Raw genomic sequence first — 14,464 nt, forward strand, 5'->3', positions numbered from 1 at the left:
CACAGGACAGGTGCCTGTAAAAAATGGAAACATGTGGCTTGTTGACTTTTCCTAATAACTTGATCTTGGCAAGCTTTACCCATAAACCTATGTGTGCATTTCTATATGATTCAGAAATGGGAAGCGGAGCAAAAAATGTTATTCCTCAAAAGTAGTATATAAACTTTTTAAAACAATCCAATAAAATGCCAAAGCCATTGGCAGCTTCGAGGAGCAAACTATCAAAGCAGTTAACAGTAATATTTAAACAAAACATAATTTACAAAAATAAATGAATAAAATTAGCAGATAACTGCCAGGGCAGAGGTGAAATAAATGGATCGAAGTGACTGGGTTGCGTGGGGGTCTGCCCCAAGGAAAATATGCACAATTTTTCAAGCTTGACGAGTCACGCTTCAAATTATCTTTCAGAAACAAATGACCCCCTGGAACACAAATGTCACCCATGTCACCCAAGAAGTAGTCAGGAGCATAGGGAGGAGTCCTTTCAGGATTGGGACCAGTGGATAAGAGAAGAAAAAGTGAACCAAATTCTAGAGGAGGTCTGGAGAACCTTTGGCCCTCCAGATGTTGCTGAACTGCAACTCACATCAATCCCAGCAAGCATGGTCAATGGCCAGGGATGATGGAAGTTGTAGTTCAGCAACATCTAGAGAGCCAACAGTATCCTATGCATTACTTAGAGCAAGGAACAGGAGTCAGTGGCTCTCCAGATGTTGTTAGACTCCAGCCCTCATCAGCCTCAGGGATAATCAGAGATAATCAGTGTTCTTGTACAACAACATCTGATGAGCTACAGGTTCCTCAGTAAAGATGCAGAACAGGTTGGAGATAAGGATTAAGTCTTTTCCTTGTCTTATTGAAATTTTGTTGGCTTTCCCTCCAGTTCCTCTGAATTCTCACCTAGAGCAACAGATTTTTTCTCTTTATTGTGGATGATAAAGCAATGAAAAGTGCCAGGCAACAAGGTCATAGAAGGAGTCCATCTTAATAAAGAAATGAATGTGTTGGGGAAGGTAGCTGTCAGTCATGCTAAATCTAATGACCTGTCACTCGCGGAACACATTTTTATGCCTACATTACAGCAGGGAGATGAGGTCAGAAAATGAATTCCATTTGCTTTGACACATTAGTACACTGGATCATTGCTTTATAATTCAAATTATACACAGCAGACAAAGAGCTAGAACATGGCTTTGTACTTAATAAACAAAACATACAATGAATTGAGGAGACAGAGAGAGCGCTTTGCTCTTGGTGTCATTTACTGTTATACAATTTTTGCATAGCTCCAGATTCTCCCCCTTCAAACAAAGAACTATAAAAAGTGCCTGAATACTTTCTGAGTAAAATGTATGTTAATGAATAAGAACCTGTCATTGTACATAGTCTGAACAAGGTTGTCCAGTAGAAGCTGGAGGAGGTTCAGATAGTATGAGTGCTGCACAAAATACTTTGTGGAAAAATGAACAATGGATAGCTGTGATAGCAATAGAGCTGCCTTGTGGCATCTAATGGATGGAAAGATGAGATATCAATATTTTAAAATCCAGCTCTTTGAGCTTTTCTGCTGTAGGCGTGCTGTGGCTTCTAAGAAAGAAAGGGTATGTATCTCATGTTAGTCATACTTAAAATAGGGATGTGGGAGAAATTTGGCACATACCTGAAGGTGAGCCCGTCTAATTCAAGATTTCTGAAACAGCACGAGAAGTTAAACACAGCTATCCTTTGAAATTTGTACTACTCCAGATTTTGCAGTGCAGATCTCCTACCAAGTAACGTGTACAGAAAAGCATATACTGGGGGTAAATGCGCATACAAATGCCTATACTAGTGAAATAACACAGAGGGTGATTCTATTGAGGGAAGTTGCTTTGCATACAGAAATGTGTATATGAGAAGAAATTCACACTAACCTTCATGAGGACTTTAAATAAATAAATAAATAAATAAATAAATAAATAAATAACATATCGATGTGAGAATGTAGAGAAATGAGTGGAAAACTGAGAAACTAAAGGAAACCAAAATTGAAAGAGTCACTCATCCCCCTACAGTAACCGTAGCCCTACCCTACTTTTTTTGTTTTACCTTGTGTTAACAATATTCAAAACTAAACGCATCCAGTGCTTTTAAGAAATGTTCTTAACATCATTTTTGAATTCACCTTTACAGCCTGATTCTTTCATGGCTGATCAGAAATATCTCATTTCTGGATTTCACAGGAGCTTACTTTCACCTAATTAATTAATTAATAAGTGTCCACAAGGTTTCCACCTTCATTTCCCTCTTCCTTCCATCAAATTCAAATACACAGCTAATATGAGGGAGCGAAGTCCCTTCCCAGTTTCACAGGGTATTGGCTAGAGAAACTAATTATTTCCAAGCTCACATTTGTGAGTATGGGACATACTTTTCAACAGTCATTAGCAAAGGCTTTTCATATATATATATATATATATATATATATATATATATATATATATTCTATTTTGATTATCTTTTTGTTTTTAAACAGCTTTTGGTGCTGCAGAAAATGTTGGCAAGAACCATCTTCCACTCCTGGAGCATATCTGAAGAAAGACTGTGTCACTAGGGGAGCAGGACATGGCTGTCCATACTGTCATGCAATAGGACGGTGGGGGCAGCTACCTGGAAGGAAGCAACATTGTGACACTGAGTCCATCCTCCAGGTGCATTATGGGGGGAAGTGGTTCTAGAGTCAAGGAGGATTGTTGCCATCACTTCCACAGCACAACTTTTTTTAAAAAAGAATAAAAATGGTTAAAAGAATTAACAGAATCCTCTGCTAATGGCTGTTGAAAATCAACCCCCCCCCCCCATGCACCTGCAAAAGTATCCAGATTTTCTTTAGTTTGTCAGGTTTTTCACCTTCCCTCTTCACAACCCTTCCCCCAAAGTGACAAGTTCTCTTAAGAACAGTGCCGCCCAAAAGCAATCATGCAATGCTTTCCCCACTGACATGTCTATACTAGTGTTGAACACAAATATATTATTTTGTCAACTATGTATTGCAACTGTACAGAAAACAACGGGAGAACGTAAAGGGTGGGCCTGTACTGCTTCATTATAACACAGTGCTCTTGTCCACAAATGTAGGGTGATTTAGAATTGGTCTTCTCAACACCTTTATACTGCATAGAGAACTGCAAAAGGTAACAAATGAGGAACAACTATATAAAAGTGTGGCTTCTGGGAGAAGCTTTACTGAGTTTGAAAAAGCTAACAAATAAAGAGCTATTCTGTGTGTGTTACATTTCAGGCATAACTATAATAAATGAAAATGATCACCCAGGGTACCCATACTTACTGGTTTTCCTGATATAAGCATTTTCCTTATTTTTTTAACCCTGGGGCACTAGTAATAGACTGCTTTCACACCGAGGGGAAGAGTTATAGATGGTACTGTGTTCAGCCCTCTCAATTACTAAGTCTCATTATATTTTTGTTATAAAGTCCTAAGACATCTCTAAGCAGACTAAAACTTTGACTCATTGTAACAATCATCTATTTTTTCCATTAAACACTGCATTATATATAGTTATTTTCTCCCATCAAGCCCTGTGTAAGAAACTGCTTGCAGTTGATCAGCACCCCAAAGGATCAAGTCTTCCTACTCATTATCATTTTATTTGCATGCCACATTTCCATAGTTAAAATCTTGTGTTAACTGGATCTTGGTTGATTGCTCTTCTTTTAAATCTTTATACTTCAGGTTTCAACCAGGGATGGCATGAGTGGTCTCCCAAGCCTTTCTCAGAATCAAACCCCGAGGATTCAGAGGATCTGAGTCCAACTAACTCCCATTTTTGCTTTCCTGAGCAGCAGTTGCCTAGGGAAAACAAGGGATAACTAAATGCAAGCTGTTAAATACAAGACCATTCTGGGCAGCCGGCAACTGTTTCCAAGGGAATTGGAATGTTGGGAATGGTGAGGTTGGGGCAATTAAGATGGAAGAGAAGGAATAATGGGCTAGTGAGGAAGAAGAAAGAGTTGCTACAAATTTCTAGAACATGTCTACAGAGTGGATGGTATAATCAAGTGCTGGAAGTGGATAGTGGTGGAACAAAAGAGTGATGAGAGATGGAATGGCTGGTGCATGGGGAACAGGAATACTGTAATGTGAAGGAGCAATGTGAGAGCATCACCATGCAGAAATATTTAGGCAACATATGAGACTCTGGGAGAAAGAGCTTCAGTGTTGGTTCATTTTCCAAGAAAGGGTACGGTATTGTAAAGGTATCACCTGCTGGAGAAATGTTATTCCTTCCCCCATGAATGAAAAAAATGATGTTTTAACAAAGGTCTTTCTATAGGCTTGCAGACTCTCTTCCCAAACTTGGAGCATGGTCTTCCACCCCTCACAAAAGAATAGGAAAAGTTACAGCAAAATAAGCCGAGGTAGCACCTTGGATAGCTCCATGTGGAACTCAGACTCAAATGCCAGTTGAGGAACAGATAACCCAAGACTGAGACCTATTTAGGGTTTCTGCTCAGTCTGAGTGGTTAACTGGAAGTCTCTTCCAGTTAAAAATCTCTCCTTCTTCAGCTGTTGCTTCTGATGGTGTGGAGGAAACAGTGACTACGCTAGGACCTCTGGGCAGGCGTCCTCAGACTCAGAAGTGGCAGCCAGAGTGATGGCCTCTTGCTTCAGAACAGCTACCAATAAATGGGTGTCATCCAGGGTTGATGTTGCAAACAATTTCCTCTCTTGGTCAGACACTTTCTTTTGAGTCCACAGCCTCATTCCCCAAACCTGAGGAGTCTGGCACCTGCCCAGTGTCATGAGGACTCATGATACATGCAACATTTTTGTGGTGGAGGGGAGAAAGAAAGAGGAACAGAGGGAGAGAAAACAGTGCTATTCCCCTGCCACAGGGTCCGCCTCTTGGTTGTTTAACTTTGATGTTCATCCTTATGTGGGTGGGGTGGTAATTTTATGTTGGATGATTTTTGTGACTAAATACTTTTAGTACATTTGTTTCATTTTAATGGATTTTCGCTGTATAGCTTACATGTGGTTGTCTCTGTAAATCACGAAGGCTCCTTCTGGGTGGATGCATAAATTGACTTGAAAATAGCCTTCCCTTTTGCTTCACATTGCTGCCCCCACAATGGCTATGCCTGCATTTAAGAAGCAAGAAAAATAAATAAATTAGTGACATTGCTGGTGATTTAGTCCACTGAGACCTGGCTCTGTGCCTCATCTCTATATTTAAAGGCAACAACTTCTCAGCAACATTAAAACCACATGCCCTTTACCTTGTAGCGGCAGCCCAACTTGTTCTACCCCATGGATGGTAAGTTAGTTCAAATGTCACAATCGGTAATTGGCTCAAAAAGGTTGTACACATTTCAGTTATGGGAAAATTCACTCATCGTCTGCATGTGCTGCAGGGAATTGCAGAGCTGAAGGAGGAGGTGGTGGAAACAGGAAGGGGACACAGCCCAAACTCTTGGCTTGGCTCAGAGGACTTTTTTTTAAATCCTGGGGGAATTCTGAGCCAAACCAAAGGGAGTCTTAGTGGCCTTGCCCATCAGTGCTTTCAACAAACATGTTGGCTTTTACATTATACCTTTGAATTAAAGCTATCATTATTTCATCATTTTAATTTTGAGTCATCTTCTAGGCAGGCGACTTGACTCGTGTTGTCGTAACCAGCCATTCATTGGGAAAACACCTTGTTTTAGCTGCAAAGCACATGAGTTTATTCAAATGATTTGTTTTGTCAGGAGCAAAAGGAATGAGTCTTGTCAGCTGTGCCCACCCATCATGTAGATTTTTGTGCTTTGGATCAACAGCAATATTTCTTTTTGCCTTCAATGTCATGGCATATGAAGCTTGGTTCCTGCTTGTTCCCTGCTTGAAATTATGCTGTGCACAGACTCCTTTATCTACCTTGTGCCACTCCAGGGGACACTTAACCCACCCTGGATCAGTATTGGGGGGGGGATAAGGATTTTAAAGAGGTTTTTAAACCCTGTTTTTAGCATACAGTTAAAACAAGGTTTAAGAAAGGGTTGAGAGGAGTAACACCAGCACAGTGTGAAATCGCTGATTACTTAAACTGGTTTTCATTCTTAGATGATTCCTGTCAGTTGGCGATAATGCAGTAAACAAGATGATATCATGGCACTACATATTCAACCCAATTTGGACATTTGATGCCATCAAAAAAGGAACAAGAGAGGTGAGTGTTATACAAACAAACATTTTTGGAAGCGTTGACCAAAACAAAACAAAACAAAACAAAAAAACCAACAACCCTCAATTACAAGGGTGTTTATGTTTGTGTTTTGACACAGCCAAAAATGTTCATGAAAGTTTCAATTCAACCCTATGTGCTAAGTAAGTTGAATGTTGGACTCCATGTTTCTGTAAAGTTTTAAATTTTCACAACCTGCTCACCTTACACTGTCAAAATCTGCTTTTTTAGCACTTTTCTCTTGGACATTACATGCAAACTACTAATGGGTGAAGAGAACTGAAACAGATGCCAGAAAATTTAAATCAATTGATTTTCTCCAGAAGATTAACAAGATCTTTTATCTTGGTGACAAACAGTTCTATCCTAAATAAGCATCAATTTGACCCCATGGCTTTGAAAGGTTGCTATTAATAGCCATGTAATATTCATTAAAAATCATGCAGTTTTCAGCAAGTTAGCTGGATAGGTTAAACAAAGGTCTTCCATTATTAAAATGAAACAGCTTGTAAGGCCTAAAGGAGGAATCATTATGAAACGGTAATCAGATAGCAAAATATGCTTGGTTCTAATGGATGCAAGGTAATATACGATGAGCCATTAGTTTTAAATTAACTGTTGGTGTCAAATGAATATATTTAATAATACAAATAGCAATGGACAAACTCCCTAGTCTCAATTCAGAAAGATGCTGGCAATTAAAAAACAATATTGAAGAATGCTTCAAAAAACTTCTTCCATCTCCCCATCAAGCATTATAAATTTGTTCGTAATTGCTAATCCCACACTGAGTCCTCACACACCATTCCTTACTTGCTGGTTGCAACTGCAGTGGTTGCAGCAAAAGGGAAGGATGTCTCTCTTACCTGCTCTTCCTTGAGTCTGGACCAAATGCTGTTATGGCAGCATCCCCTGGCACTAGGGATTTCAGAAAACAGCATTTCACTGGGGCATCTAATGTCCCAGAAAATTCATTGAAAATTGAAATTGAAAAGAACCCGCAAGGAAAATACATCCTGTCTGCATCTCCTTCTCCCCAATTCCAGCCATGTCTAATTAGGAGTTTAAATAGGAACAATCATATTGCTCCACCACCTCTCACAGTGAGGGATTGATTATCTTCTTGGCTCAACCAGCTGTCCCACTCTTACTCACTTTTATGATCCATAAGGGGTACGTTCCCACTCCTCAGTTGGGTCAGGATGTTGCATGCTCTGGATCAACCAGGAAAGTTGCACAAGACAACCTGAGAAAATACAGTGGCCTTCACTGCTGTGAAATAGGCTCTAAAATGAGACTGCACCAGTGTCTGGTTGCAAAATATTGTAGTACTGTATATGTATGCATGACCCGTCTGCAAGGGTAATATGTATAAAGAAGCAAGCCCTGAAGGCCAGAGCGGATTCTGAAAGCCTAAAGACATCTGTGTCTTTGGAGATGAGTCATTCTGAGAGAAGGTTTTTGAGAGGCCTGTATTATGTGAGCATAAGTTGATAAATGCAACACCTGTTGTTTGCCTCAACTGGATTACTGTCTTCTCAGAAAAATGCCTGCCTGGCTAAGCTGCTGTAGGCCACAAAGCTACTTAAGAATATGTTAATTTTGTGGAAGGAGCAATCTCCAGATTCTTGTAGCCCAGTTTATTATTTTGGGAGCTTCTGCAGATTTGGAAGAATGTCCGTTTCCTTTCTTTCTTTTCTTTTGTTTCATTTCCGGATTGCCACCATTTAGCTAGGCAAGTAGGTTGATCAGCAAGGAACAATTTGATACCTCTTCCCTGACTCATACCAGCCTTGCTGACCAAAAATCAGTTGTCCACTTGCAGTCAGTCCACCTGGCTGCATCAGGGGAAAGGAGAGAGAGTAAGGCCTTCTTCATCAGTCTATCATTTGGTTCCATGCCCTCCTAAGACTGTCTCCTCCAGTTAGTATGGATTCACAGCCACATTGAGAAAATAAAGAGGACACAAAAATCCAAAGAATAAAAACAACTGGAATATTTCAGTTGCCTATACCAGTTATCCATCAGGAGATCAGTTGGAAGAAGCCTTGACAGATATAAAAAGACACAACCCAGATAACAGATTTGAACCAGATGGCTAAAGGAACAAGCCAAGTTTGATACTGTTTTTGTTTTGGAAGATGCCCTGAAGGCTTTTGATGTTGAAAGAAAGAGTAAAAATATATCAGACCTCACTAGAATGGTCAAAACACATGAAAATTGTCCCCAGGATTTTAAGTACATTGGCTCCTGAATTATGATGATGATGATAATGATATTTCAATACATATTACTCCCAGAGGAGCCCAGGGCAGCAAACACATCATCATCATTTTTAAGCATTCTAGAGACAAACTAAAATACAGTGGTACCTCAAGTTACAAACTTAATTTGTTCCAGAGGTCTGTTTCTAACCTGAAACCATTCTTAACCTGAGGCGTGCTTTCACTAATGTAGCCTCTCGCTGCCGCCGCGCTACCAGCACGCAATTTCCATTCCCCTCCTGGGGCAAAGTTCACAACCCAAGGTAGTACTTCCGGGTTAGCGGAGTTTGTAACCCGAAACGTTTGTAACCCAAAGCGTTTGTAATCCAAGGTACCACTGTATTCTATAAACAGTTCAGAATATCTCAACCAGTAATATGAATACCATATTAACAGGAGCAGAAAAAACCCTTTTAACCTATCTGAGTTAGGCAGCTAGAAGGCAGGGCAGGGTCAGATACACAGGAGGGGAGACCTATTAGGAACTGTCCTCCTTTCAGCTCCTGCTGGGTATTTGCTCTCCTATAACATAACTGGAGATCACTCATTATATTTCAAGTTGTGAAGAAATTTAAAACCTGCCCCAAGGTGTGTGTGTGTGTGTCTGCCTGCTTAGCAAGAGATGTGTATCCCCAGAGTCTGGTTCAGCACAAAACCTTTAATCTTGGATTTGTTGCAGGTTTCTGACTGACAGTGAGCTATTGGAATGGCCAAAAGAAGGAGAGCTCTGTGTGTTTCTTTTTGAGGAATTATAGATGGGCAAACATGGACTGCATTAACTTGAAATAATGTGGGGGGTTTTATTCCACCTTGTGTATCATAAAACCTCCATTATTCAGAATTCCAGATCCAATATATTTATAACTACTCGCCAGATTAACAAGCATTTCCATACTGTACACCATGCTGACTCTACCCCATGGAACAGCCTTCCCCAATGAGGCACACTGAAGCTGCTTTGGACTACAAATCCCAGCAACCCTAGTGGTCTGGAACTGATTAGGGTTATAGTCCAAAGCAAGGGGGGGGCAGGACCTAGCAGGAGAAAGCTGACATGGAGCTAAAAAAGGTCTGAGTCATACGCAGCAGAATAATCCATGCATTTTCCCAGCCATGAGGGAGGACCCCAAATTATTTAGCCTTTTTATCACACAAACTGCCATCAGAAAACTCATTCACTTATACTTTGGATTCGCTATATTATGCTAGACTATACTGTCCTGGATGTTTCTTGTGAGCCAGAAAGAAGATAAGGGCAGATGCAGAATGTGAAATATTTACTGTTTGCTCTCATCAGGAGAGTGGAGGTGTATATTACCTTTATATTTATATTGCAGCAAGCCAGATTCACATCAATATTCTACAGATAAAACCCCTAGATAAAATTTACTCATGGTCCCAACCTTCAAAGCACTGTACCAATAAACTACAGCTGAGTCTGCAGTGGTGGACAGTGCCATGAAGCAGGCTGTCAGAAAGAAACATCTTTGCACAGCTGTCTCCCCCAAAGATGAAGGTAGATGAGGGCCCCACAGAAATCAACTGCACATGACTGGAGCCATAGAATTAATTACAGGATGGGCAGGCAGCACCTATGAAACCACTGGAATGAACAGCAATGTGCATGCAGAAAAGATACCTGGTTGTTTTCAGCTAACTTTTTCTCAAAGTAAGCCTGTTGAAATTAGTGGATTCAAGTTAAACCTGGCCACTAATTTATTTGGTCTACTCTGAGTAAATCTTAGTCACCCACAACACTCTGCTGCATTTTTCTCATGTTCTAAAATACCTTCCTCTGCCCCGGTAAGAATGCATTCCTCATTGGTAAATTACCCGGCTCCTGAAATATGGAGTTTCAAAATCTTGTGATCGCCCCCTGTCCCCAAAAGAGAACATGTGGCTCCCTTTGAAGCATCTAGGATATTTCATACCTTTAATCCCACTGACCTGAATATGATTATTGGAGAGGCTATGAGTTTGTTTGTCCCTTTCCAATTTTATTCCAACTACTTACATGAGAGGGGACACGGGTGGCGCTGTGGGTAAAACCTCAGCGCCTAGGACTTGCCGATCGTCAGGTCGGCGGTTCGAATCCCCACGGCGGGGTGCACTCCCGTCGTTCGGTCCCAGTGCCTGCCAACCTAGCAGTTCGAAAGCACCCCCGGGTACAAGTAGATAAATAGGGACCGCTTACTAGCAGGAAGGTAAACGGCATTTCCGTGTGCTGCGCTGGCTCACCAGATGCAGCTTGTCACGCTGGCCACGTGACCCGGAAGTGTCTTCGGACAGTGCTGGCCCCCGGCCTCTTAAGTGAGATGGGCACACAACCCCAGAGTCAGACACGACTGGCCCGTACGGGCAGGGGTACCTTTACCTTTTACCTTTACTTACATGAGCAATGACAAGCATGTTTCATTCACTTATTATATTTTCAAATGGATAGCCCACCAGCATGGCATCAAAAGCCTTCAGGAGGTTTGCAAGACATAAAATCAATAAGACATCACATCAATAAAGTTACTCAGTTTTTTTTTTTTAAAAGGAAAAAGACAAGTGCAGTGTACCACGTTTCTCCATGAAACTTGGTAACAGATTTGGACATCAATTAGTGTTCAATTGCTTGCTGAAATGAAATATATTTATTGCCATAATGGGTTAGTATTGTGTTGTGGGTTCTCCAGGAAGAGAGCACGCTGCTACCAAGATGTCCAGTCTTGACTCCAGTTATTTTTGTTTTTCCCTAAGAAAATTAGAATTCCAGGAGGGACTGTGGAAGGAGAGATGAAGCTCTTTTGTGAGACCGCCACTGCCCAGCTAGGTTGGGCCAATGAGGGGGCGAATTTCAGTCCGGCGTGCAGGACTGAGACTGAGTCTCAGATTGGTGTACAGTCAACCAAGCTATTTTCCAGGTTGGGAAGAAAAGACCCCAAATGCAAACTGATCTGGGGAGAGTTTGTCCATTGTTAGCCAAAGCAAGCCAAAGCAACAGCAGATAATGAGTGAACCTGCCAGAATGACTCGCAAGACAAACAACTCCAGATGACTCATTCAAGCAAGCCATGCCATATGCGGCAGCTGAAGGAACACGCTCTTCCCTCCCCTCACACAGACTGCAGCCTCCTTTTCACAAACAGAACACGAAGTGGCTTTTGGTTCTGTATGCTTGTTTTGAGGGGATATTTTTGTATGCAGAAGCATCTCCTCATGTGAGACGTCAACAGCAAAGCCCAGAAGCAGATTTAAGAACCTTGTCTGCTGTTTGTGAAAACTAATAGCTGAATTGCTTTGTCATCAGCTCTGTGGATGCTCATCCCATGCACATTGCACTCTTCTCCCGAAGCAGACCTTATAGGGGTGCTAACTAGGATAGTGCAATCTGAATGTTGGCATGTTCAGGACAAAGAAAATAATTCCTTTGCACAGGATGTAGTTGAACTAGGGAGTTCATTCCCACGAGATAACGTTTCATGACCGCTAACTTGGATGAGGATTAGACAAATGCATGGGAGATAAGGCTATCAGTAGTCACTGGCTGTGATGGCTATCTTCTACCCTCACTGTTGGAAGCTGTGTGCCTCTGAATACCAGCTGCTAGGAATCACAAGTGAGGAGAGACGGTTGCACTTAGCTCCCGCTTGCAGGTTTCCCATGGGCATCTGGTTGGCTAAGGTCAGAACAGATTGCAGCACTAGTTGAATATTTGGCCTGATCCAGCACAGTGGCGTAGCGTGGGGGGTGCAGGGGGGCCAGCCGCACCGGGCGCAACATCTGGGGGTTAGGGGGTGCAAATCCACGGGTTAGGGGGCGCAAATCCACGGATTAGGGGCCGCAAATTACTTGCCTTGCCCCGGGTGCTGACAACCCACTCTACGCCACTGATCCAGCAGACTTGTTTATGTCATCACAGCATGGAACAACCTGGTCAGGGAGGAGATGGAGACTAGCAGAGCTGGCCCAGCCATTAGGCAGAATGAGGCTGCTGCCCCAGGCAGCAGATGCCTCCCAGCTGACACCCCTGCAGGTGCCCCACCTGCCCCACTGCATCTGCTAGTGGTAGAGGAGCACTGCTGTGACTGGTGCTGATTTTGATCAAGATCATGTCATTTGGGCTGAGATCTCACTCAAAATTGCTTCTCCGCCAGCAGTCAGTGCAACAGGGCACATGACAGCAGAGCAGGCAGTGTTGACAGTGGCAGCGGCAGTAGCAGCAAGTATAGTGGTAGCAGAAGTGATGGCAACAGTGGCAGAGCAGAATGGCACTTCCTGTTACACCTCAAGCAGAGATACAGGATGTGCTGCCCTGGTTTTTAGCATGATAAATGGGGCAATTGCCAGTTTCTGTCGAGCCAGATTTGGCTCTAGTCACTGGGATCTAATATGTATGCTTCACAAATCTTGGGCTGCCTATCCCAAGTCTAAAAGCTTCCATACTTTACTTTGTTTGTGTGCACGCACAAATATCCATTCATATTTATGATGCCTGTGATTGCTGGTCTCATTTCTCTTCTCTAATAACAGCAGCTTTATTACAAAGGTAATACCAAATGCCTCCCCCTGTTCAGGACAGTAGGGAACAATGACTAAAGGAATTCTACATTAATGTATGAAATGTAGAAGTCTGTAGTGTGCAATAAAGAATCAATAGCAACAAGCTCCCCTCCTTTTTGTGACAGAAGGAGCCCAGCAACTCTAGATTGATATATGAAGCCTTAGAGGTTATTTTTTTAAGCAGTACAAATAAAACTAAGACACAAATGTCAGCATGATTTAGGAATGTATTTCTGTTCACAGAAAAACAGTGGTAGGCCAAATCACAGGAGAATCAATTTGGTTTTTTTAAGAACAAATTTTAGCCACAGGGTGCCTTGATTTACATTATTCAGTGGGGGGGAAACCTCCATGATCTTCACTCACATACCTGCTTGGAAAAGTTGAATGCTGAAGTTCATAATTGCACAGCTTATCTATTGGCAGATGTGAAATATGATAGGCACCTGAGTGGGGTGTCTTGATAATACCACTCTGTTAACAAGAAGTGTTTCTATACCCTTTTACTTCCATTTTCTCTTTTGCAATAAATCCTACACTTACATTCTCTTTCAAAAATTGCCTCAAAATATGAGCTAGGCTGTTGGTGATGTTTCCTTTCTTTCATTTTCTGGCAATGAAGTGGAAAAGAACCCACACCTGCTTGCATACATACTCTGGGGAAATGTGTGCCTTACCAGCACTGGCAGCAGTGCTTTTTGGAGTGACTGCAAATACCACACAAACCTAGGCAGAAGTCCTCTTGGAGCTATGCCATGCGGTTACATATCATCATTGTGGATTCTAGCAGCTAACAGCATTAGCAGTTGGCAGAGCACAGCAGGGTGGGACGGCAATGCTCACCTAGCTTCCCAATGTGGAAGACACTGCCAGAAGCCAAGAGAGTGGGGAGATGCGGCAGGGAGAGCTTTGTGGTGCAGCGGCAGAACAATCCACTGCTTCCACTGAGGCAGCTGCACTTTGCTGACATGTCCACCACCTCATCCCTGTTCCTCTCCCTCTCTTTTACTGGCAGTGACATCTGCATTAAGAAGCCAGGTAAGCAATGATGCCCCACCCAAACAACCACTACTGGTCACCAGCCACTTTGAGAAGTGCCACTTCTGCCACAAAATTGGCAGCTGCTGCTTCAAAGAAGAAGAAGAAGAAGAAAACATTGGGTGTTGGCTTTGGGATATTTGCCCCCCAAATTTTAACCATTCTCACCAGATAACTTGATTCAGCTTTAAAATAAACAGGTGTTACATTTAAGTCCCCAGTAATTCCTATCTAAAGGAAAACTGATCTGGTAAAGCTAGCTGAGTAACTTCCAAGGCTGTAAACAGTGGGAGATAAAGGGATAACAGAAATGAAACTACTACTACTGTCTGCATTGTGGGAGGGAACAAGGGATGTGTGTGAATAGTTGATACTATGTTACGGTAA

General features: G+C 42.1%; 1 long non-coding RNA gene across 1 annotated transcript in view; it reads left to right on the forward strand.

Annotated features, from left to right (window-relative positions):
• LOC310845410 overlaps positions 1 to 14,464 on the forward strand; it is a 722,498-nt gene that overhangs the window by 446,638 nt on the left and 261,396 nt on the right. Inside the window, exon 8 of the long non-coding RNA XR_014564670.1 lies at positions 6,107 to 6,212. This is a non-coding gene — a long non-coding RNA (uncharacterized lncRNA). The remainder of the gene's footprint in view (positions 1 to 6,106; positions 6,213 to 14,464) is intronic.

The sequence above is a fragment of the Podarcis gaigeae genome (genome assembly GCF_964106915.1).
Source record: "Podarcis gaigeae genome assembly, chromosome: 5".
Lineage (NCBI taxonomy): Eukaryota > Metazoa > Chordata > Lepidosauria > Squamata > Lacertidae > Podarcis > Podarcis gaigeae.